Source organism: Danio rerio, chromosome 21 (genome assembly GCF_049306965.1).
Source record: "Danio rerio strain Tuebingen ecotype United States chromosome 21, GRCz12tu, whole genome shotgun sequence".
NCBI classification, from domain to species: domain Eukaryota; kingdom Metazoa; phylum Chordata; class Actinopteri; order Cypriniformes; family Danionidae; genus Danio; species Danio rerio.
Window position 1 is genome coordinate 13,502,907 of NC_133196.1, and position 25,062 is coordinate 13,527,968.

Genomic DNA, 25,062 nt, shown 5'->3' on the forward strand with positions numbered 1-25,062 from the left:
TATTTAATCTGTGCAAGTTAACCCACTGAAAAAAGTCTGACAATTTGCTTCTGCGTTTGGACTGGCGGTCCTTCTGTTGACGTCAACCTCAGGGTTTTCATCGCAACTGTACATCAATACTCTTAACTACGCCCCTCTTACTATTAGTTTTGCTATGAATGATCTTTAAAAAAAAGCTCCGCCCCCTACTCAATATTCCACTTCAAGTTGGAGTACATTAACATATAACAACAAAATAAAAGCAACTCAGCAACTTCCAGTTCATTCAGACTTTAATTTAGATTTTTTGCTAAAGAGTGGGTCTTTGGGAATTCATGAAGCTCAAGTCTTATTGTGACTACAAACCAAATGACTACTAACAATTTTAAGAGTCAAATGTACATATTAAGAACTAAATTATAATAAATGGCCTGTGCATGAAACTGAACATTATTTTCAGAATGATCACACTGTTATCGATTTTTGTAAATTACACAATATTTAAACTGTAATATGAACTGTATTTTACAGTAGGACAGTTATGCAGTATGGTACTGTACTTTAAAGTTACACAGTTGTGAAAATTACTGTATATTTTACAGGAAAGACATACAATACTGTAAATATATATATAGAGAGAGATCAAGATAAATTGTGCTGTGAATGTAAAAACAATGTTTTTTTCTGTAATTGATTTACAGTAAATTACCGTAGATTTGACAGGAAATTATTAACAGTGTACCTTCAAACCAAACCCTCAGTAAACATTCCAGTCCAGGGTGTTGATTAATTTAATCAGTTAATATTAATGACTTTAAATAATTTAAATCCACTGCATGACAAGTTTTCTCATCATCCAAGATGGAAATCTACAGGGCTAGCGAAAATGCCCACTCAAAATGAAGACTTTGTGGTGTCATTCATGTGCATTTAATGCTTATAATGTGTATTTGAAGGTGCAAAACGATCTCATGAGAATGCTTTATAAATCTGTTGTCAACAAAAGAGAAACATTTCAACAGAGAAGCTTCCCTGGGGTTTAAAGTTTGAAAGTGAAACAAAACAACAAGCAAACAAAAAAGACCCTGGTATTGCAGTTTGTTCCCGTTAGATAATAAACAAATAGAAATTGTAATTATGACTTTGTGGTGACATTCATGCGAGTTTAACTCTTAAACACCATCTTTTTTTCGTCATGACTTGAACGCGTCATTTGACTCGCTTGTAATCGGCATTGTTGGGCTAAACAACTTATGAGAGTGGCTTATAAATCTGTTGTCAACAAAAGAGAAGCATTTCAAAAGAGAAACTTCCCTGTGGATTTCTGCATAAATAAACGCTTTATGCTTTAATGACTGGAAACAAAAAGTAGTTTTGTAGCTGTGCTGTTATTTAAAACAAAAGTATCAGACTTTGTGGTGAAGTTCATGTTTAAGTCATAAACACGATCATTCCAACATTGCTAGCATCAGTTAAGTTGCTTGCAATGTGTTTAAAAAGCCAAACTGCACCGAACACGAGTATGGTTTAAAACTCCAACACAGGTTATGAATAAATATAAAAAATGTGATTTAACCCTAACCCTCTTTTGTTAATTATCACACTAATGATATTTACAGGAACAAATTATCAACAAAAAAAATATAATTTTTATAAATTATATTATTTTCACAACACTAAATAAATAGCACAGCACAGCATGTTTGTGATTAATAATCAAATATGTTTGCCTCAACAATCTCTATATGGACAATTTTTCTGCTGTGGTCTGTTTGCTTGGTTGCTCACTTTATATGGTATTGTATTTATGATTGGGTTTGAGTCTATCGAAGCAGGGTTCCACAAAAGAGATTAAAGTAATGCAAAATCAAGGTAAAAAAGTACATATTCACAGTGCACGCTTTTCTTTAAAAACACTATTGGTTGGGATAAGGAAAGATTTGAGTTCAGTTCAGTGATTCACTAGCTGTGTCCGAAATTGCATACTTCCATACTATATAGTACGCTAAAAACAGTATGTGAGCTGAGTAGTATGTCCGAATTCATAGAATTTGAAATTGACGCTACACTATCCCATGATGCCTTGTGAGAGAATTTATGAATGGGAGTGAAGCGACATAAATGACGCAGGTAAGTCATGTGATCATGACAAAATTTCGATTGTAGTACATCCAAGTTCCATTCATACTGTAAAGAACATACTTTTCTAACAGTCAAGTAGTACATTTAAATTGAATTGCAGTACTGTGTAGTAGGTGGTTTCAGATGCAGTCTAAGTGATCTGTACTGTAAGTCCCACCTTCCCATGAATGTTTACAAGAAGGAAAGGTATGAGAAATCACATCTTGTATAACAAAATGTACTCATAAAAATGCAGACAGCACCCTCTAGTTGATTTGTCATTTGAAAAGTGCAATTAAACATACCTGGAGCAAAGTATTTCAAGTTTCGCAAAAATATAGGCTTAGGCACGCATTTCCAATAAACCAGAGATGTAAAAATTTATTGTCAACAACGACAACAACAAAGATTTCCTGTGGGCTTCTGCTAAAATAAAAGCTTGATGGCTTAACATCTGAAAGTTACAATAAAATAAAAATAAATAAATTCATAATGATCGTCAATATGGCAATACTCAAATTAATTAATTAATAAAACAAAATAATGTACATCCACTCTCATGGCTAGTAAAAAAATATGGCCAGCGTTTTTACTCAAATCAAATTCTATTAGCAGATGTAGATGCCAAAAATATTAGCTTTAGGTAATGCATGTACAGCTGAAGTCAGTATTATTAGCCCCTCTTTGATTTTTTTCTTTTTAAAATATTAAAGTGTTTTTCTTTCTAAAAAGGAAATTTTCACAGGGTGTCTGATAATGTTTTTTTTCTTCTGGAGAAAGTCTTATTTGATTTATTTCGGCTAGAATAAAAGTAGTTTTTAATTTTTTTTAACAAACAATTTAAGGTCAAAAGTATTAGCCTTTTTTTCAGATAGTCTACATAGCAAACCATTGTTATACAATAACTTGCCTAATTACCCTAATTAACCCAATTAACCTAAGTCTTTAAATGTCACTTTAAGCTGTATAAAAATCTCCTGAAAAATATCTTGTCAGATATTATGTGTCATCATGGCAAAGATAAAATAAATCAGTTATTAGAAATGAGTTATTAAAACTATTATGTTTAGTAAGTGTTGAAAAAATCTCTACGTTAAACAGAAATTGGAGAAAACAACAAATTGGGGTGTGAATAATTCAGGGGGGCTAATAATTCTGACATCAACTGCACGTATGTGAAAAGTTCAGACATAAAAATTTCACAAAATAAAAAGGTGCAATCTAGAATCTGCTTAAAAGTGATGAAAATAACCCATTCTTTGCTATAAAAGTTAAATTACTGAATCAACACGAAGGAGCCTGAGAAAAAATGCTAATATTAGAAGAAAATTTCAGATGGAACTTAGAGGTTTTTGCATCTCTTCATGTATAAAGACAACACTGAACCCCATTGACTAACATTGTATGGATGATAAAGCACTTTTTAGTAACACAAAAGAAAGTCAGGTTTCTACTAGCATGAATGATGCCACAACTTCCATTTCTGGCAGCTAGTGTTCATGAATCTCATAATTGTAGCAGCAAAAGAAAACTTGGTAGTCGATGTCAAAATAGAAACAGCAAAAGCAACCGTGGTTATGTAAAACACCCAATCTGACCCTTTTTCGCAGTGTTTTGATGAATGGAAAGCATGCAATGAATAATCTATCACTTTTCCTCAGCTTTCCCGGAGGAAAAAAAAAACTAAGTATGATGAATATCGCAAGCTTTTATATTCAAATACAAACGGCCGGTCTGTCTGTAAAATACTGTTACAGTGAGCTGCGGAAAACGCAGGCTTTTGAATTGCAGTCACGTACTGTAGCAAAGAGCAGGGAGCAAACTTTTCTACAAACTTAGGCAGGAAAAAAATCCTCCGAAAGTTCATTCTCACAGAAGGAACAATAATATTCCTTTCATTTCCCCACGACGGGTTTGAGGAGGGGGAGGTAATTCTTGAAGGATGAGATGCCCTGTCTTTGTTGTGCCGGGCTCAGATTGCATTGCGAGTCATTCAAGAGGCGAGAGCCCACAAACAAATACTACATAAAAACATAAAGATAAATTATAAATCCACAGACTTGTTTTTGGCTGACCGACAAACAAGCACACAGTAACACAGAAGAGAAGCAAAGAGTCGTCCCAAACAATGACAGACCAGACATTCTGTATAAATTTTACAGTAAAATATACAGCTTCTGACATATTTTAATTCATAACTAAATTAAAATGAGAAATATGTGACATATACTATATATACAAAATGTATAAATAAATATTATATTATGTGGAATGTTTTTTAAACGTGTACACACATTTGTATATATAAGTAAACTATATTCATATTTTTCATATATAATTTCATAATAATGTATTATATTTATACTGTATATTGGGTATACAAATTGTTTAGAAAACTGTATAAAACATAACTTGTAATGTGTACATTGATGCGTAATTATTATTAAATTACAGTGTATATATTATATAAATTACAGTGTATATGTATATATATATATATACATGTATATATATGTATATACATACATACATACATACATACATACATATATATATATATATATATATATATATATATATATATATATATATATATATATATATATATATATATATATATATATATATATATATATATATATATATTTATGTATGTATGTATGCATGTATGCATGTATACATATACATACATATATACGCGTACACGGATCAACGCGTGAGTCCAGCAGCGCTCTCATAGAGAGAAAATGAAACAAAACCTTCACATTATGAAAGCAACACTGGTGACAATTCTTATTTTTTCCCCACAACTTTTGGCAACACGACGTGTGTCATCTCTCTGCCGTCTGAGCTCTGTTTCAGGTAAAGTCTAAGAAAGCTAGCATGCATATTAATGAAGTTGCAGCGCATACATAATGCCGCGGGCTGATTGGTTTGAACCAAGAATTACACATGAATGAATGCAACACACTCAGAGACGTGATACGGGACGCCTCGGTACAGACGTCCAGTCTGCACGCTGGAATACACGCTAAGATCTCATGGCAGTGACACAGCTTCAAAACTTCGTTTCAAACCGGAAGTATGAATTTGCTCAAAATAACGCAAAAACAACCAATTTTTACTTTTTAGTGTAATATATGTGTCCTAATAGTGATTATAGCAGTGTGGGACACATATACGACTGTCAACAGCTCAAAAAATGTGTTTTGGTGTTTCGTGACCCTTTAAGCCTTTAAATGTCACTTTAAGCTGTATAGAAGTGTCTGGAAAAGTATTTAGTCAAATTTTATTTACTGTCATCATTTCAAAGATAAAATAAATTAGTTATTAGAAATGAGTTATTAAAATTATTATGTTCGCAAATGTGTTGAAAAAAATCCTCTCTCGGTTAAACTGAAATTTGGGGGAAGAATAAACAGGGTGGGTGATAATTCAGGGATAATTCAGACTTCAACTGTATACGTGTAACATAAATCATATTACCATATATAGAGAGAGACAGAGAGCTGCGGTGTTCAGTGTAAAGAAAATGTGTGTAATGAACGCATATATACTGTATATATGCATGTATTGCATCCATACAGCCTTTACAGCTCTAAACCCCCACCAACATACACAATTTAAATGACCCGCACACATCTCTTCAATGGGCAAAGCAATCAGTTGGGAACATGCATGACACCGGCGACCTCCACCAAACACAATTTCCACTTTGGCTCTATCCAAACGCTGCACTTCCTGCCTCGGCTTTTTAAGGTTCCAGGAAGCTCTCCGTCCCATTCAGCACAGCCTTATTTTACCCAGAGCACCAGGGGCATCTGCTCAAATTTGGATTTCACTGAATTATTAAACCAGCACACCGCCTATAACTCACACTCATTTTCTTCACCTCTCTCTCTCTCTCCTTCACTGCAGCATGTCCTGAGGTAAGTCTTTAAAGCGCCGGAGTCCCGTGGCTCCTTGTAACCTTCCCAAACGACACGGATGGCTGCCTCTTTAAACCCCGCCACCGTCCTCCGCCCGGGATGCCCGTAAAAAAAAAAAACCTGCGCCTTTTACACCTCCCGCAAAAGTGCTTTGCACCTCGAGAGCTTCCGAAGGGTTTCATTTAATGATCCAGGAGTGTAAAATATCGCACGGCTTCGAAGGCACGTCTATAAATTGTGTCAAATGAAAATGAGACAACTTTACCGGAGGGGGGAGACGGGAAAGTGCTCTTTCAGGACTCGACCCGGTGCCACTTCAAAAATCTGCCAGAACAGGTGCCTTCTGAAGCACCTGGCTAATTAACAAGAAATGACTGCTTTATTTATTTAGATATTTATTTATTTATTTATTGCCAGGCTGCTGTGTGTTTCAAATTTCCAGTTTAGGGGAAGGTCCATTTTAAAAAGAAGTAAAACAAATCATTTTAAATAATAAGGCTGTGCTATAAATAACATATACAGAGTTAGAACTGAGTGAGAGGCATATGTTTGGCTTAGTGCTATTTTTGTCCATCGTGAAAATAATGCTATGCTTGGTGTTTTACCATGACATTTGTATTGATACCATACAGTATCTCTGGATAAAGCTCTCGTGTTCATTTTGTTTTTTTGTTCAGTATTATTTTCTTTTATTACCCAAAACATGAAAAAAGTCTGTTTAAAAATAAAAAAGACACAAGCAAGATGAAGTGACATGAAGTTTACTGAGGAAAAAAAAAGCTAATGTTTCGGTCATATCTTGACCATTGGCAATGGCAAGTTAACAGTGTTAGAATTGGGGGCCATCCTAATGTACAGTATATATATTAGGTAATATATATTTTGTATTTATACACACACAACAGTTTTGTCTGTTTCTCAAACTTGATTGGCTGAGCCGTGCAATATTTTGCAATAACAGTGCTCTTACAGCCTTCTCACCATTCTGTACTACTCCGCCCACATGGAGTGACAGCAGATCAATAAAATCACTACAGTTTGACAAATAATGCAGCTGTTGGACAAAATAAATGTACTTTTGAGGCTTTAAGTCGAGAATGTAGTTGTTTAGATTGCAACTATGCAGTTTTTTTTATAAGGATAATGATAATAAATATTTTAAATATTTATAATTTCTGAGAGACAAAGCGTCGGTGGTCATTAGCCTGTCACTGAGCAGAGCAAAAAGGGATGACTTTGTTCATCCACAAGATGCTGACAGAGACCGCACAATATGGCAAAAAGATGATCAAATCATTATGGAACTGGTAAGTGACACTGGTAAGTCGATCTCTCTTTTGTATGTCGTAGTGCTGTATTTATACTACAGTAATCTGGTAGTGTTTGCTTTGGTTTTTCAGGGATAATTATTGTGATCTCCTGATTGCAACAGAGACATTCTGGGAAATGCCGTTCAGCCTTATAATCCAGAATTTAGAGCAAAATCACCTGTTTTGTCATTACTTTAGATATTACATTAGAGAATCATTCAAACACTAACTCTAAAGTAACGTTTGTGAATGAGTAACGGTTTCTGCTGTTCTGACGTCAGCTATACAAAAGGATTTTAAGACTCTCCGAGTTTGATTTTATTTTTTATTTACACGATTATGCTGTTGAACTGTTGTATAAACACAATATCACACTCGTAGCAGTGCGTTATGGCAGTATATTGTCACTCGTGGGACACTATGGCAATCACATGCCTTTGATATTGCTCATATATATATATATATATATATATATATATATATATATATATATATATATATATATATATATATATATATATATATATATAAAGATCAATGAAATAAGGGAAAATAAGACATATAAAAGTAAAAAATAATAATAAAAAAATAACAATTGAAACAGATAATTAGCAAATAAATAAATAAATAAATTATAACGAATAAGCTTAACCAATTAATAAGACAAAAAATACCTACACTATATATAATATGCATCAAAATGGGGAACAATGTTTGGAGATACTGTAAGTTTCTAAAAAACCTGACAACTGAAGTTCTTTATTTAATCCCTGCAGATATACACACTGAATATTAGATCCACATTGCTTCAAATTGTAACAGTCTTTTGTTCATTATATATTATGCCCTTATATACAGTTGATGCCAGAAATATTAAACCCCCTTTGAATAGTTTTTTCTTTTTTAATATTTCCCAAATTATGCTAAACAGAGCAAGGACATTTTCACAGTATGTCTGATAATATTTTTTCTTCTGGATAAAGTCTTATTTGTTTTATTTCGGCTAGATTGAAAACATTTTAAGGTCATTATTATTAGCCCCTTTAAGTTATTTTTTCCGATAGTCTACAGAACAAATCATCGTTACACAACAACTTGCCTAATTACCCTAACCTGCCTAATTAACCTAGTAAAAGCCTTTAAATGTCACTTTAAGCTGTACAGAAGTGCCTTGAAAAATATGTAGTCAAATATTATATACTGTTCTCATGACAAAGATAAAAAAAATCAGTTATTAGAAATGAGTTACTAAAACTATTATATTTAGAAATGTGTTGAAAAAATCTTCTCTTTGTGAAACATAAATTTGGGAAAAAATAAACAGGGGGGCTAATAATTCTGACTTCAACTGTAAATATTTATAGTACTTAAAATATTGTAATTTTCTACATGGCCTTAATATTGCTGTGAAAAGATGTGTATTGTGTTTTTGTGGTTATTCATGGTACCCAGAAAGTCATTTGGTAATTCTAATAAGTTGTCTTACTGTTGTATGGAGGAACTGTGAGCAGAATAACATCACCTTCTAAATAATTTTGCAGAGTGTTTACAACTGAACTTAAGTTACTCCCATAATTCACACAAAGCATCATCGGCTGCAGGAAAAAGGTGGATTGTAAAAATGACAACTTAAATGTAATGTCATGCCATGAAAGACATCAGCTAATCGAACCCATAAAGACATGAATCTGTCATCTGCCTGTGAAATATTGACATTCATGGTTTTTCTTCAATCTTTTAGTTCTGTTTTTTCTCTTTTTTTCCTCCTTTCAGCGTGAATGTCATTGAAGATGACACAAAACAGTATTCGCACCTCATTTCATTTCTATAAAGTGACATTTTCACCGAATATTTCTTGGGGATAATAATGTGGGGCGGGATCGGAATTTGATTGGATTATGAAAGATGTTTCCTGCCCGACACCTTGGTTGCATCAGCAGAAAAGGTTATGAAACCTTTCTCTTTAAACACGCACTGATAAATCGTGCACAGTAAGACCAGGGGATTTATTTAGATAATAAAATAAAATGCAGAGGAATTTAAATTTCAAATTGTTCTTTTGTTTATGAATGTGCTGTATTTAAATGAATTATTATTTTTTCTTTAATACTGCTATCATGCTACACAACCATTATTTCCCCCCAGTAAAGTAATAGAGTTTTATTTTGCCTATTTATAAAGTGAGCGAGGAACCTGAGGTGCAACGGCTCTAAAGGGAATAAAGCTGAAACTGGATTTGAAATGAGAGATCTTTCACCTTTGCCTGTGAGGCTTCTGGAAAGTGAATAGAGGCTATTTGATTTGTATCCTGTGACATGATAATAAATAAACTACACATTCACACACTTCTTTTTTTTTTTTGAAAGTACAGATCTCAATGTAATTTATTACTGATGCTATTAGAACAAATAGGCAATAAAAGTTTTAGGTATTTTTATAATCAGCAACAATGCATACTGTAAGCATTTAGTTGTGTATTGTTTATTTAGTCCTGTTTACTTTGTTGTTTAAAAAAGTCTAATGTCTGGGTGAAATAATAGTCGAGCCTGAAATTATTTATACAATTATATAGTTATTCATATTTTTATTATATAGTTTAATAGATTAACATATATGCTACTGGCAATGTGTGAAATCCCAGTAAAAGGTTGAGTTATTTATTGAAATATTTAAATATTTGGTGCTTTGTTGGATTATTTATAATTTTTATTGGATTATTTATTATTAACTCAACCAGCTGGGTTAAATATTTGGTGCTTTGTTGGATTATTTATAATTTTTATTGGATTATTTATTATTAACTCAACCAGTTGGGGTAAATATTTGGTGCTTTGTTGTATTATTTTGTATTTTTATTGGGTTATTTATTATTAACTCAATCAGTTGGGTTAAATATTTGGTGTTTTGTGGGATTATTTTTTTTTTAACATTTATTGGGTTATTTATTTAATGACTCAATCTTTTGGGTTAAATATTTGGTGCTTTGTGGGATTATTTTTTTTTTTTACATTTATTGGGTTATTTATTTAATAACTCAACCTGTTGGGGTAAATATTTGGTGCTTTGTGGGATTATTTTGTATTTTTATTGGGTTATTTATTTAATAACTCAACCTGTTGGGTTAAATATTTGGTGCTTTGTGGGATTATTTTTTTTAACATTTATTGGTTTATTTATTTAATGACTCAACAAGTTGGGGTAAATATTTGGTGCTTTGTTGGATTATTTTGTATTTTTATTGGGTTATTTATTATTAACTCAATCAGTTGGGGTAAATATTTAGTGCTTTGTTGGATTATTTTTAAATTTTTATTGGGTTATTTATTATTAACTCAACCAGTTTGGTTAAATATTTGGTGCTTTGTTGGATTATTTTGTATTTTTATTGGGTTTTTTATTAACTCAATCAGTTGGGGTAAATATTTGGTGCTTTTTTGGATTATTTTTTAATTTTATTGGGTTATTTATTATTAACTCAATCAGTTGGAGTAAATATTTGGTTCTTTGTTGGATTATTTTTTTTACATTTATTGGTTTATTTATTTAATAACTCAATCTGTTGGGTTAAACATTTGATGCTTTGTTGGATTATTTTGTATTTTTATTGGGTTATTTATTAACTCAATCAGTTGGGGTAAATATTTGGTGCTTTTTTGGATTATTTTTTAATTTTATTGGGTTATTTATTATTAACTCAATCAGTTGGAGTAAATATTTGGTTCTTTGTTGGATTATTTTTTTACATTTATTGGTTTATTTATTTAATAACTCAATCTGTTGGGTTAAATATTTGGTGCTTTGTTGGATTATTTATAATTTTTATTGGGTTACTTATTATTAACTCAACCAGTTGCGGCCTAGTGCCAAGGCACGCCTCCCACCAGTGCTGATATACAGCCATAGCACACTGCTACTCATGTGATATTGCTCATATATCATTCATTGATTTGTACATATGCCACCTATTAGCAAACAACAGGCAACTTTCAACCTTTTTTAATACAAGCACCAACCTCTCAGTCTCTCTTCTGATCCGACTGTTTCCTTGGGAGAGTTTATCAGTGTGTATGTGTGATGAGCTCATTAAAGTTAGGCCTAATCCATTAGAGAGGCAGATTACACACACGCACACATGTGCACACACACACACACACACACACACACACACACACACTCTCCCATCACTGCATAATTACACATATGAAAGCAATAAACAGCTGCAATAAGCTGCCTCCGGTCATTATGATAGTGACGATAAAAAGAGAACATTTATTTGACAACACGGGCAACGAGACAGACGTGGAGGAAAAGAAAGAATATGTCCCTCTTTATTACATTACATCTCCTCCTCCTCCTTCTCCTTCTCTCGTTCTCTCAGCAATGCAAAGCGTATAGCCTCGGTTGCAAATAAATCCTGCATTCTCTCAGAGAAGTAAACATAAATCACAGCACAACACCCCACTGCCTTCCTTGTATTTGCTTTTACTTATCTAATGAATAAAAAATGAAAAACAAGCCCAAAAGCTGTCAAATTGGGGACTTTTTCTCTCTCTCACCCCCCTTTCTCTTTTCACATTTCCCATTTTCTTTCTCTCCCCTCACTACTGAGACACAAAAGTGAAGCTCTAAGTGGACTTGCGTAATTGCCTGGAGATTATTTATGAGCTTCATAGTACTAGGCCACTTGTGGTGTCTTGCCTTTTTATACACTCTTTCTTTTCTCTTTGTAAGTGCCCCTTTGACTCTTTTCTGTTTCCTTCTTCAACATGAAATCAAATGCACAGAACGGAGAGCAAATGTTCAGCTGCAAGCGGATTGGCTTAACTGTAGTGTTCATGCAGTCAGCATATAGTGTGTTAGGTCAAGAAAATAATAATATTATTTTGTTTTAAAACAATAAAAAATGCACAGAAATATACCACAGTATAATAAATATGATGGTGTGAAGCAGTGGCGCAGTAGGTAGTGCTGTCGCCTCACAGCAAGAAGGTCGCTGGGTCGCTGGTTCGAGTCTCAGCTCAGTTGGCGTTTCTGTGTGGAGTTTGCATTTTCTCCCTGCGTGTGCGTGGGTTTCTTCCGCGTGCTCCTGTTTCCCCCACAGTCCAAATGAAATATAAATCAAAGTAAATTTAGAAATTTATCATTCACTATAATTTTTTATTTGTGTTTTATTTGTGTTTATTTGTGTCACACCTTTCATATAAACAGGTCAAAACACCAAAAATAAGTTTTTATAAAAATTTTACTAAAAATTTTCAAAAGAACTGCTGGTTTGCAATTGTAAAATCGACTCGGCCAACTCAAACCACTTACGACCAGTGACTTGATCTGACCATCAAAATTTTCCTTTAAAGCAATCTAAGAGGTTGGTTTGTGTTAAAAAGCCTCAATCTGAACTTGCATATTCTCTCCACAGTGTCAAAAAAGCCCAAATGCCTGTAAACAGAGGTGCAGAAGGAAGGAGAAAGTGTTAGAATCGCAGCACAATTACTGCAGGCGCGATAGATGTGGACAGTGTTGGCAAAAGGTGACAGGATTTCAGAAACCACCTCTTTTCTCCCTATATCGTGTACAAGTATGTGTCTCTGTTTGTGTGTGTGTGTGACGCATAAGCCTTTCTCCAAGAGAGAGGCCACAGCAAACCCAGTCCTCAGGGACTATTTAGCGCTCTTACAGCAGTAAGCAATCATTACAGCAAAGAACTGCCTCGCTTTAAATGGAGTTAAACACACAGACTGGAACAGACGAGTCGCCCACACCGACACGCATACACACAATGATAACAATGCATACACACACCAACACAATACATCCACACAACAACAATGCACTTTACTTCAGCATCTTGATAAACCTATGAAAACACACAAACACATTCATAGACTGTGTCCAGAACAAACACATTCATCTGCCCTTAAAGGTCAAGTAACTTGATTATTCAGTCAGGATTATTCACTAAGAAATAAAAAATCTGTCATTTAAACTTGTATTTTTTTGATTGAATACAACAACAGATTGTATTTATTTTGAAGTGACTAGTTGACTTCACTAAAATTGAGTAAAGTTGTTTTTAATGCAATTAGTTGACTACTTAAAATGAGTAAACTCTTTGCTTTTAAAGCGATTAGTTGACTAAAAGCAAGTAAACTTGTTGCTTTTAACACAATTAGTTGACTACTTAAAATGAGTAACCCTCTTTTAAAGCGATTAGTTGATTAAAAGAGTGAACTTGTTGCTTTTAAAGTGATTAGTTGACTTAAAGTGAGTAAGCTTGTTGCTTTTAAAGCGATTAGTTGACTTAAAGTGAGTAAGCTTGTTGCTTTTAAAGTGATTAGTTGACTAAAAGTGGGTAAACTTGTTGTTTTTAAAGAGATTATTTGATCAAAAGAGAGTAGACTTGTTGCTTTTAAAGCGATTAATTGACATAAAAAGCGAGTAAACTTGTTGCTGGTAAAGCGATTAGTTGACTAAAAGTGAGTAAACTTGTTGTTTTTAAAGAGATTATTTGATCAAAAGAGAGTGAACTTGTTGCTTTAAAAGCGATTATTTGGCTAAAAGTAAGTGAACTTGTTGCTTTTAAAGTGATTAATTGGCTAAGAGTGAGTAAACTTGTTGCTTTTAAAGCGATTAATTGACTTAAAGCGAGTAAACTTGTTGCTGGTAAAGCAATTAGTTGACTAAAAGTGAGTAAATTGTTGTTTTTAAAGAGATTATTTGATCAAAAGAGAGTAAACTTGTTGCTTTTAAAGCGATTAATTGACTTAAAGCGAGTAAACTTGTTGCTGGTAAAGCGATTAGTTGACTAAAAGTGAGTAAACTTGTTGTTTTTAAAGAGATTATTTGATCAAAAGAGAGTGAACTTGTTGCTTTAAAAGCGATTATTTGGCTAAAAGTAAGTGAACTTGTTGCTTTTAAAGTGATTAATTGGCTAAGAGTGAGTAAACTTGTTGCTTTTAAAGCGATTAATTGACTTAAAGCGAGTAAACTTGTTGCTGGTAAAGCGATTAGTTGACTAAAAGTGAGTAAATTGTTGTTTTTAAAGAGATTATTTGATCTAAAGAGAGTGAACTTGTTGCTTTAAAAGCGATTAATTGGCTAAAAGTAAGTGAACTTGTTGCTTTTAAAGCGATTAATTGGCTAAGAGTGAGTAAACTTGTTGCTGGTAAAGCGATTAGTTGACTAAAAGTGAGTAAATTGTTGTTTTTAAAGAGATTATTTAATCAAAAGAGAGTGAACTTGTTGCTTTAAAAGCGATTAATTGGCTAAGAGTGAGTAAACTTGTTGCTTTTAAAGCGATTAGTTGACTACTTAAAATGAGTAAACCCTTTGCTTTTAAAGCGATTAGTTGACTAAAAGCAAGTAAATTTGTTGTTTTTAAAGCAATTAGTTGATTAAAATTGAGTAAACTTCAAATGAAATCAAATAAATGCAGTCTCGTTGAGAACAAGAGACCTCAGAAATATCATTCCGCCCCCAAACTTTTTAACAGTAGTGTATAAATCACAGATATTGCATTAAATTCTAGTATCTATGTAAAAATGATAGATTTGAAAGTGAATGCAGTCCTGAAAACTGTATGTGTGTGTGCATGTCGGGAGTCTGACGTCAAACACTCGCACTCCAAATCTCAGACTCCATCTGCGCTCATTAGAATAAACTCTTGTGCAGATGTGCCCCATCCTCTTCTTAACAATAAACTCAATAAACTCACATGTACGTTATTAGACTATTGCTTTCCAATGAATGCACTTGCTGTCTCTTTCTCTCGCTGAATCAGCCAAGCACCCACTGGCTCATCTAATCACACACACACACACACACACACAGACACACAGACACGGCTGTCATTCATGTCACTAACACCAGAGTGTCGACGTTCCTCAGAAAAGGTCAGCAAAGCCCTTCAAGATGAGAGCAGAGCACAGCTGGGTTATTTTGATTCAGCCTCCAAGGGTTTGCGACATCCATCCTCTTCCCCTGATCACAGATGTTTGCATGTGTGTACACCTAGCGAAGCTAATCTTATTAGCACCTCTGAGGATTGTCAGTAGCGAAGGCGACAAACTCTGAGGCTTTAGTGTGACAGCAGGAAGACCTGCCAAAAGTGAAGTGAAACGGATAGATTCCCAATTTAATCCTCGGCATTGATTAAAATCTTTTTCAAAATCAGCACAACACTATTGAACTCAAATCCCCCTGGAGAAGTGGCAACCAGAAATGTCTCAGCTACAATCAGGGACGAGGCAACTGTGGGAGCTGGGAATTTGCATGAAGTGCGGTATTGATTTACAGACAGTATCATTAAAACACAGTGTGTCAAAGTCTCTCTCGGCGGTCCAGCAGAAACAATAAACTGCCGAATGCATGAGCCTTTTGCTGAACAAGACCATTGTCTGCTTAGTAATGAGCACTGGAAGTGGTAGTTAAACAGTATAATGACCTAAACTAAATAAATGTCATGGCAATGACAGAAATGTAATTTACTACACAAGCTGGATTGAGCCACGGATTGAATTTCACAAATTTCACAAAAGGTTTATACAGCAAATACACTCAAAGAAAAAGTATTCCAGAACCATACTGTTGGAAAGAAAATATGAACGAATGAGAACTCAGTTCACGAGACTCGATCAAGCAGAATTTCTTCATTAAAATGTGTTGGTTAGTCTGCAATCAAACAGCGCCTTCAATAAGTCCACAAGTCTGCAAGAGCCTACAGGAGTCTCTTACAAGCCTGCAACTTTATCACAAGTCTGAAATCAAGTCTAATTAAAGACAGAGTCTCCCTGTCTATGTGCTTTAGGAGGGGGCTGAGTTTGCAGGTGAAGACAAAGAAAACGGGCATGACTAGTTTTAGTTGAAGATCTTATTTTAGGGTCTTGAGGTTTCAACTATCTTTGACCAGCTTGAAAGTATCAGGCATAGACAAAGTCACCCTCGTTGGGACCTTGCCTTTAGCATTTGCATCACTTTGGCTCAGCCCTGGCTCAGGAAGGCAATAGGTTTTAATGTTTGTCACACTCTAGCGAGGTTTGAAAGAAACGAGATAATTAAAAACCAAAGAATATAAATCTTCAGATATATGTAGATCATTGTTAATTTGGAACTAGATTAAATATATATTTTTTCGCACAATGTACATTTGAAATCAGAATTATTAAACTCCCTTTGAAATTAATTTTTCTTTTTTAAATATTTGACAAATGATGTTGAACAGAGCAAGGAAATTTTCACAGTATGTCTGATAATGTTTTATCTTCTGGAGAAAGTCTTGTTTTATTTCGGCAAGAATAAAAGCAGTTTTACATTTTTAAAAAAGCATTTTAAGGTCAAAATGATTAGCCCCTTTAAGCTATTTTTTTTTTCGACAGAAAAAAAACATTGTTATACAATAACTTGCCTAATTAACCTAACCTGCCTAGTTATTCTAATTAACCTAGTTAAGCCTTTAAATGTCACTTTAAGATTTATAAAAGTGTCTTGAAAAATATCGGTCCCACTTTATATTAAGTGGCCTGAACTAATATGTACTTACATAAGAATTAATAGTTTGTTACAATGTACTTATTGTGTAAATACATGTATTTACTGTTTACTTATGCTTGATTAAATACATGTATGTAATTACATCTATAATTAACTTTTGTAATTACATTTGTAAATACACTGTTGACCATCCCTTACACCTTAACCCACCCTTAAATCTACCCATGCCACCAAACCTGTCCATAACCCAGCCTCTATCCCAACTCAAAAGCACCACAAGTGTTCTTAAATACATTATAAATACAGTACATACATTGTATTTATTTATTTATTTTGATGTAAGTACATAGTAGTTAGGGACACTTAATATAAAGTGGGACCAAAATATCTAGTCAAATATTATTTACTGTCATCATGACAAAGATAAAATAAAACAGTCATTAGAAATGAGTTATTAAAACTATTATCTGTAGAAATGTGTTGAAAAAAATCTTCCCTCCATTAAACAGAAATTGGGGAAAAAATAAACAGGGGGGCGAATAATTCAGGGGGTTTAATAATTCTGTTTGCAACTGTAATTATCCAATGTTTATGTTGTTTGAACCTAAATATATATTTGATTTTCCACTCCATTGATTCTTTATTAAGTTGTTATCAAGCTGGTTACGTATAACAAATGACTTGATAAATTGTCTTAAAAACAATACAACCAGGGTTTTCTTTAGAAAGAGATAAAAAAGCTGTTTCATTTTTGATGCATTTTCTTTGCGTGTACAGATACAATTACATGTATCTTATGTGGGTTGTGGGGTTTTTCCTATATATAATCTACTGTATATATATCATATTGTTTTTTGAATAACTTGAATCAGGACCACCAGCTCTAAATACAAATTTGCAATCTGCTATTACAGTATTTTCATAATGTTTAGTGCAATGTTCAAATTGCACACCAAAATGTGCTGCCAAACCTCAGGTATAAACTATTTACATGTGGGTTTGCAGAATATTTTTTTTATTACAAAATATATATATACTTACTTACTCCCAGGGCCATTGAAGTTGATATTTAGCCGCACCATATTGGTGTTTAGTAACATCTAGTTTTAATGGGTGCTATCACATCTGTGGTTTGGTTCATTTGATCTGGACCAAGGCCAACAAATCTGGACCAAGGCCACTGTAGCATTTTTCTGCTGGTTTTGGGTCCTTTTTACACCACACTGAATGCTTTAGTCCGAACCAATTGAAAGGAACAAAAATGCAGTCATGTGACAAAATCCACACCACTCACTGGCCAGATGTTATTGAATGCATTTCCTAAACTGCTTTTTTGATTGGTCAGAATTAGCATGCATGAAAATGCCAATGGGAAACACAAAATGTCATTTTTTAAAAGGGAGGGACGGCTGCGCTGGCTGATGGTATCCCTGGTCATAGTGTACTATATAGTTTGTATACATCAATTTAGACAAACTATACATTTAGAGGATGAAAACAATGTTTTAATGCATTGAAAATGGCAAAGGCGCAACACAAGTCACTTCCGTAGGCGGCATGAATTAATTTTGCTAAACTACGACACGGTCATCCTCCCGAAAATATTACCATATTACAAAATATTACATAACAGGTAATGTTGTCCTCTCTCCCTCTCTCTCTCTCTCTCTCTCTCTCTCTCTCTCAAATATTTCTCAAATTGTTGGTAAATGCTGTCAACAAACATTTTTCCACCATATTCCAAAATGCACAGCACATCAGACTACGGCATCTGGATCGACATCGGATCATGTTCTTACCACAAACAAACATACACACCACAAACTCTTCAAGGAGGTCTCGGTATGCTTTTTTAGTGGTGCGCACTTGACTGCAATTGCTACATTCACACCTGGCCAAACGAGCCACACCAAGTGGGAAAACGAACTCTAGTGTGATTCAACCAAACTAAATAAGGCATGCCTTAACACATTATTCGGCAAGCTAAACGATAAACATTAGAAGTCGAATCAAAGAGCCCAAGTAAAGCAACTACTGTTCTCCTCAATGGTGACACCTTAAAACACAAATAGTGGTGTTGTTGTTTATTGTTGTTGTAAAAAAAGTTACTTAATCAGTGAATTCTCATTAATACTATAATACTATATGGAATTTCGTAAAATCTGTCAGAAATAAGGGCAACTGTAAGTAAAGCTACTGTTTGTGGAGTTGCTTAATGGTTCTCTGCTGATATTTTGAGAGATTCAATGTATTTTATTTCAGTTTATTTCATCTAAGGCTGTGACTGAAGGTAGATGTAGTTTTGTGTTTCTCTTTTGTTTTTGCTTATTAGCAGCTCAATCATCCCTTCACTGTTTCATTAACTTTAACTCTGCTGCTGAGTAACTTTTACTCAACTTAGAGAGGAACCAAATCCACTCTGGACTGAGTAAATTTTACTCAGAGGATTTTGCTGTGCAGGTGTGAAAACATCTTAAGAGGTTGGGCCTACACCCTATGGACAATTTAGCTCACCCAATTCACCTAAATCCTTTGTCCTTGGACTGTGGGAGAAACCAGAAATGCCAACTGACTCAGCCAGAGCTCGAACCAGCGATCTTCTTACTGTGAGGTGACAGTGCTACCCACTGCACCAGTGTGCCACCAAAAAACATATACTTATGCTTTTTTATTCTTGTAGTTCAGTAGTGTATAACATCAGACCATCTGTTATGCTTTTACAGATCACATCTTCAAGTGAAAATAGACAACCTCTAGTATTTCAACACAGTTAGTTTTCTTTGATTAACAGAAAGTACAAATGAACTGCATTTATTTAAAATAGGAAACTCTGTGTATTTAAAACAAATCTTTACAGTCACTTCTAATCAGTTTAATGCATTTTCGCTGAATATGAGTATTAATTAACCCCCTTCCCTCTCACACACACACAAACATCCCTAAAACTGCCCTTTTACACGCTCTATAGGCTTTCTGCTTAATTTGGTGGTTCAAGGCCAGAATACGCTGCACTGGAAACTCTCGCACACACATATTCAAATGAAAGAAATATGGAGATAAAAAAACCCCATTCACCATTAGAGAGGCAAGGACAGCAAAGAACAGCAGTCACTTCAAGCACTTTCTCAAACATAATCGTTCCCGCCTCCACAGACCCCCTGCCACCCCCTCGAACACCACCACCCGAACCTCCCTGCGCCCCCTGCCATCCCCGTCTGTAGCGCTTCAGAACAATGATTAAAATCTTTAATAATTTAAGCCACGCTCCTCAATGAGGGCGGGGCGATGAGAGAGAAAGAATGGGAAAGAAAGAGAAAGAGAGGGATGGTGACGGCTGAAAGGAAACACTGCTTCATATTTCGGCGCTTTGAAAAGAAATGAAAAAGTGTCCTCTCCCCATGGGGCGTAAGTGCGCGGGAGCTCCTCTTTCTCCTTAATTTACTCCCTTTCATTTGTAGACACCCCGTGCGCAGTCGGGAAGGCGGCCAAGAGCTCCAGCCTCAACCCTCGTGCAGCAGGGACGGCGCTTTCATTATTAATGCTAAAAAATTTCACTCAAATTGTGTCCGTGCATTTGTAATGAAGGCCCGGGTCAGAACACAGAGTCCCCCCTGCATTGGAGTTGGGGTGGAAACGTCCAAAAGATGGACTTTTTATTATCAGGACATTATTAACGTACATTGGAGGGCTGAATTTGTGTACTGAATGAAATGTGGCAGAAAAATTGGAGAATGTTCCGGAGAGTTCTTCCTGATGACTGTTGGCCTGGTAACAAAATCTAAATATGATGATGAACATTAAACTGTGCTTGGAGGTATGATAAAAATAATTTGTACTGCATGTACCAAACTATTTATGAAGATTCAATGCTATGAATATATTTAGCATACAATCACACGTTTTGGATGAAAATGTTCCAAAAACGTTCCATACTGTATATTTCACATTTGATTTTAATATGTTATTGCACATGTAAAATTCATGTGGTTCTTACTGAAGATAGTTCCTATTCGAGCATTCACTTAACATATTTGAGTACTGTACAGTATACTGTGATTATAATTTATCATTTCTATCTCAAAGCTCAATTTCTTTATTGTCAGGACAAAGAATTGTATAGCTCTAAAAGTTGTGTACTGAACAGTGGCAGAAACTCTTGCTTTTAAAATAGGAGAACGTTCCGGAAAGTTCTTTCTGATTACTGTTGGCCTGGCAACAAAAAGTCTAAAAGTGATGTTTGAACATTACACTGTGCTTGGAGGTAAGATAAAAATAATTTGCACTGAATGTACCAAACAAATTATGAATAATGAATGCTATGGACCTGTGCCATGAAAAAGCAGGTCTTTAATGACTTTCAAAGCACAATCTAAGCGGTCCCAAAGATGTTTGCTCAAAATGAACTCTCGGATAGAGGGTAAAGGCTTCAGTTTATGAAACAGGAACAAGACAAATCTATCACACATTTCATTAAGATTATGTAAAAATGATTTAAGGAACAACCAAAAGGACTAAAAGTACCATACCAGTTTTTTTTTTCACAGTCATTATTTCTGATCGCACAAAAAAATATCAGCATCAGCAAAAGAGTGCTAAAAATCTATAGAAATTAATATGATTGAAAACATGTAAAATACGTCACAATGTAATAACTAGTGGTCCAGATCTGATCACATGATTGCAAATCAGGCCTGATCACGCGGTTTAGACTCGTTCAGAATCGGATTGTACCTCCCGATCAGGACTGGAATATATATATGTATGTATGTATGTGTATATATATACACACACACACACACACACACACACACACACACACACACACACACACACACACACACACACACACACACACACACACACATATACATATATATAGTTATGCAGTGGGACAGAGTTAGACTTCACACAGAAACAGCAACATGTGCGGCAGGACATCACTTTGTTGCAGAGACGCTATTGGTTAAATGCCGGTAAAGTAGAACACAGAAACAGCTTATAGCTGAAAGTGTGAGTATGTCTGCGGTCTGGGGTCATTATAAAGTCGAAGACGACAACATTGCCATAGCAGACTGTGAAATACGTAAACTTTGGATTGCAAGAGGTGGAAAGTAAAAGGCTACATTTAACACAACAAACCTGAGAAGGCACCTAAAAGCAATAAATAAAATAAGGAACATGCTGGATGTATTTTTCCGCTCTTCTTTATTCTTATTCTGTATTATAGAAGTATTGGATTGAGTTTCGGTATTGGTAGATGCTTAAAATCAAATAACTCGGGGGCAAAAAAAAAAACCTGATAGGGACATCCCTAATAACTAGTCATGCTCAAAATCAAGCTACTTTAATGCACTACAATTTTATCAGGACACAATGTGCATGGATTACTTCAATGCTAAAGACAACAATATAACTACATGTGCCCAGGCCCGTGCAGAGACTGTCCAAAGGGCATGTGCAGGATAAATTTTTTGAAGAGCGGGGGGGGTGGGGGGGCTGTGTTGTCGCGCGCGTTCTGATCAGCTGTGTTGTCGCGCGCCTACTGAAGGGCGGGACCAAGGGTGTGTTGCATCGCGAGGGCACTTTTGATCATTTTGAAAGGGCACTTTCTATCCAAGACTAAAAAGGGCAAATGCACTGCACAGGTTGAGTCCTATGTGTGCACGTTCCTGCATGTGCCGATAACTGGTACACAGATGTGCATAAACAATAAACAACAATGTGGACCAGATAGGGTGCTAGAGAAGCACTTTTGCGTATAATCGCTGTTGGTATTTTGGAAGCTTGTTACCCAAGTTACAGCAAAAATCACAAATTCCTCCATGCTTCATTGGGAAGATAACTATAACAAATGTGTGTTGTTAGCTTTGTAAAATATCCAGCTTGTTTTGCTTATATAAAGTTACTTGATTTGTAAGTAGCTTGACTAGTAGGCTTTGGATTGAAAATCTAGGATATTCATCAGTATTTGCAAATCACAAATTTAAAGTACATGTTTGCAAATATATAAACATATATGTACATACATTTCAAAATATTGCAGCAATGAGAGAGGATGGTAGTCTTAAAATCAAGCAACATCTCTGGGAACTCCTTTGAGAACTGGGCCAAGGCCAAAAAAAGTTATGTACACTCCAGAATATAACATGCAATTGCACTGCTAAACTAACTCACACAGACAAAACACAGTGTGTGCTGAAGCATTTTTAGCTATTCCTTCCAAACACAGACACTGTTTGCTGACTGACTTCTGGCTCGCCAACCTCTTTCATAACCTCATCAGACTTCCTCCCATAACTACCCCCCCAAAGAAGGCCCGCAGCCAGCTATGAGGTCACCAAGGTCTGGATTTTTCATGTTCAAAAATAAAATTTGAAGTTCTGTGAATGAAAAAAATATATTTAAAATTATGTCGCTGAATAAATTCGAGATGCAGACAGAGTACTGTATGTGGGTGCAGACTCCACTCGCCCACCATGGTGCCATATTTTTAAGAGGATTGTTTTTTTTTTTTTTTTTTTTTTTTTTTGTAGCAATATCTGACAAAACGGCATCAGCTTAAAGGATAGTACTCTGAAAAAGTTACATTTCATTTCTAGTCAGTACTCACACTCATGTGGTTCCAAAACACTGTGACCCTTATTCGTCTTTGGATTAAAAATTAAGATAATTTAGATGAACTTATGGTTGTGTAATTTGCCGTTTTTGATTGTGGATGATTTAAATGTCTTTATAACACAAATTAATATATTTGAGACGAAATTAGGGTTGTGTTTTTTTAAGTTTTTTTGATTGTGGATTATTTAAATGTCTTTGGAACACAAATTAAGATGCTTTAGATTAAATTAGGGATGTACTATTTTACAATTTTTTGTGTGTGTGGATGATTTATTTGTTTTTGAAACAATTTAAGATGTTTTAGGTGAAATTCCGTTAGTAAGATTTTGACTAATTTTGATTGTGGATGATGTTAATGTCTTTGGGACTCAAGTTAAGATATTTTACATGAAAGTAAAATTAGGGGTCTGTAATTTGATGATTTTTGATCAGATGATTTTAACAATAATAATATTACTTTTTATTTATAATGTGCTTTTTTTAGTCCCAAAGCGCTAACAGGCATACAAGGCAAACAATGCAGAACAGAAAAAACTGTCAAAAAAAATAAAATAAATAAAAAGACAGCAATAAAATATGAATGATTTAAAACAATACAATGCCTTAGGAGCACAAATTAAGACATTTTAGAATAAATTAGTGGTCTGTGATTTGACAATTTTTGATCTTGGATGATTTAAATATCTGTGAAACAATAATTAAGATATTTTAGATGAAATTAGGGTGTGTGTTTTGACAATGTTTTGATCATAAATGGTTTTAATGTCTTTGGAATACAAATTAAAATATTTTAGAAGAAATTAGCAGTCTGTAATTTGACAATTTTTTGATCATGGATGATTTAAATATCTGTGGAACAATGATTAACAATAATTAAGATATTTTAGATGAAATTAGGGTGTGTGTTTTGAAGATCTTTAATTCTGAATATCTTTGGAAGAAAAATTAAGATATTTTAGATGAAATTAGGGGTCTGTAATTTGAATTTTTTTTTATCATGGATGATTGAAATATTTGTGAAACAATAATTAAGATATTTTAGATGAAATTAGGGTGTGTGTTTTGAAGATCTTTAATTCTGAATATCTTTGGAAGAAAAATTAAGATATTTTAGATGAAATTAGGGGTCTGTAATTTGACATTTTTTTGATCATGGATGATTGAAATATTTGTGAAACAATAATTAAGATATTTGAGATGAAATTAGGGTGTGTGTTTTGAGAATCTTTAATTTTGGATCATTTAAATATTTTTGGAAGAAAAATTAACATATTTTAGATTAAATTAGTGGAGCTCAATTTTGATGATTTTTGAGGATGAATATTTTAAATGTTTTTAGAACAAATTAAGATGTTTTAGATGAATTTAGAGGTGTATCATTTTGACTATTTTTGCTTGTGGATAATTTTAATATCATTGGAGCACAAATTTTGACATTTATTGATAGTGGGTGATTAAAATATCTCCACAATCTGCTTTTGAAGAAATACCGCAGTATTGTGCTACAAAACACATTGTATCCATTGCCATTCTGGCACTTCTGTCTTAATATACTGTAGGGGAGACCGGGGATGATTGTAAAACAATTATTCTTTACCACCTAATACTATTTTTTTGGC

At 34.3% G+C, this 25,062-nt stretch overlaps 1 protein-coding gene and 1 long non-coding RNA gene across 46 annotated transcripts in view; one reads left to right on the forward strand and one right to left on the reverse strand.

The window, feature by feature from the left end:
• Nucleotides 1-25,062, reverse strand: part of celf4 (CUGBP, Elav-like family member 4) — a 257,804-nt gene that overhangs the window by 53,761 nt on the left and 178,981 nt on the right. The window lies entirely within an intron of this gene.
• On the forward strand, nucleotides 10,969-17,937 carry LOC141379998 (uncharacterized). Its single transcript, XR_012397191.1, has 3 exons — nucleotides 10,969-12,194; nucleotides 12,329-14,109; nucleotides 14,569-17,937. It is a non-coding gene; the product is annotated as an uncharacterized lncRNA (long non-coding RNA).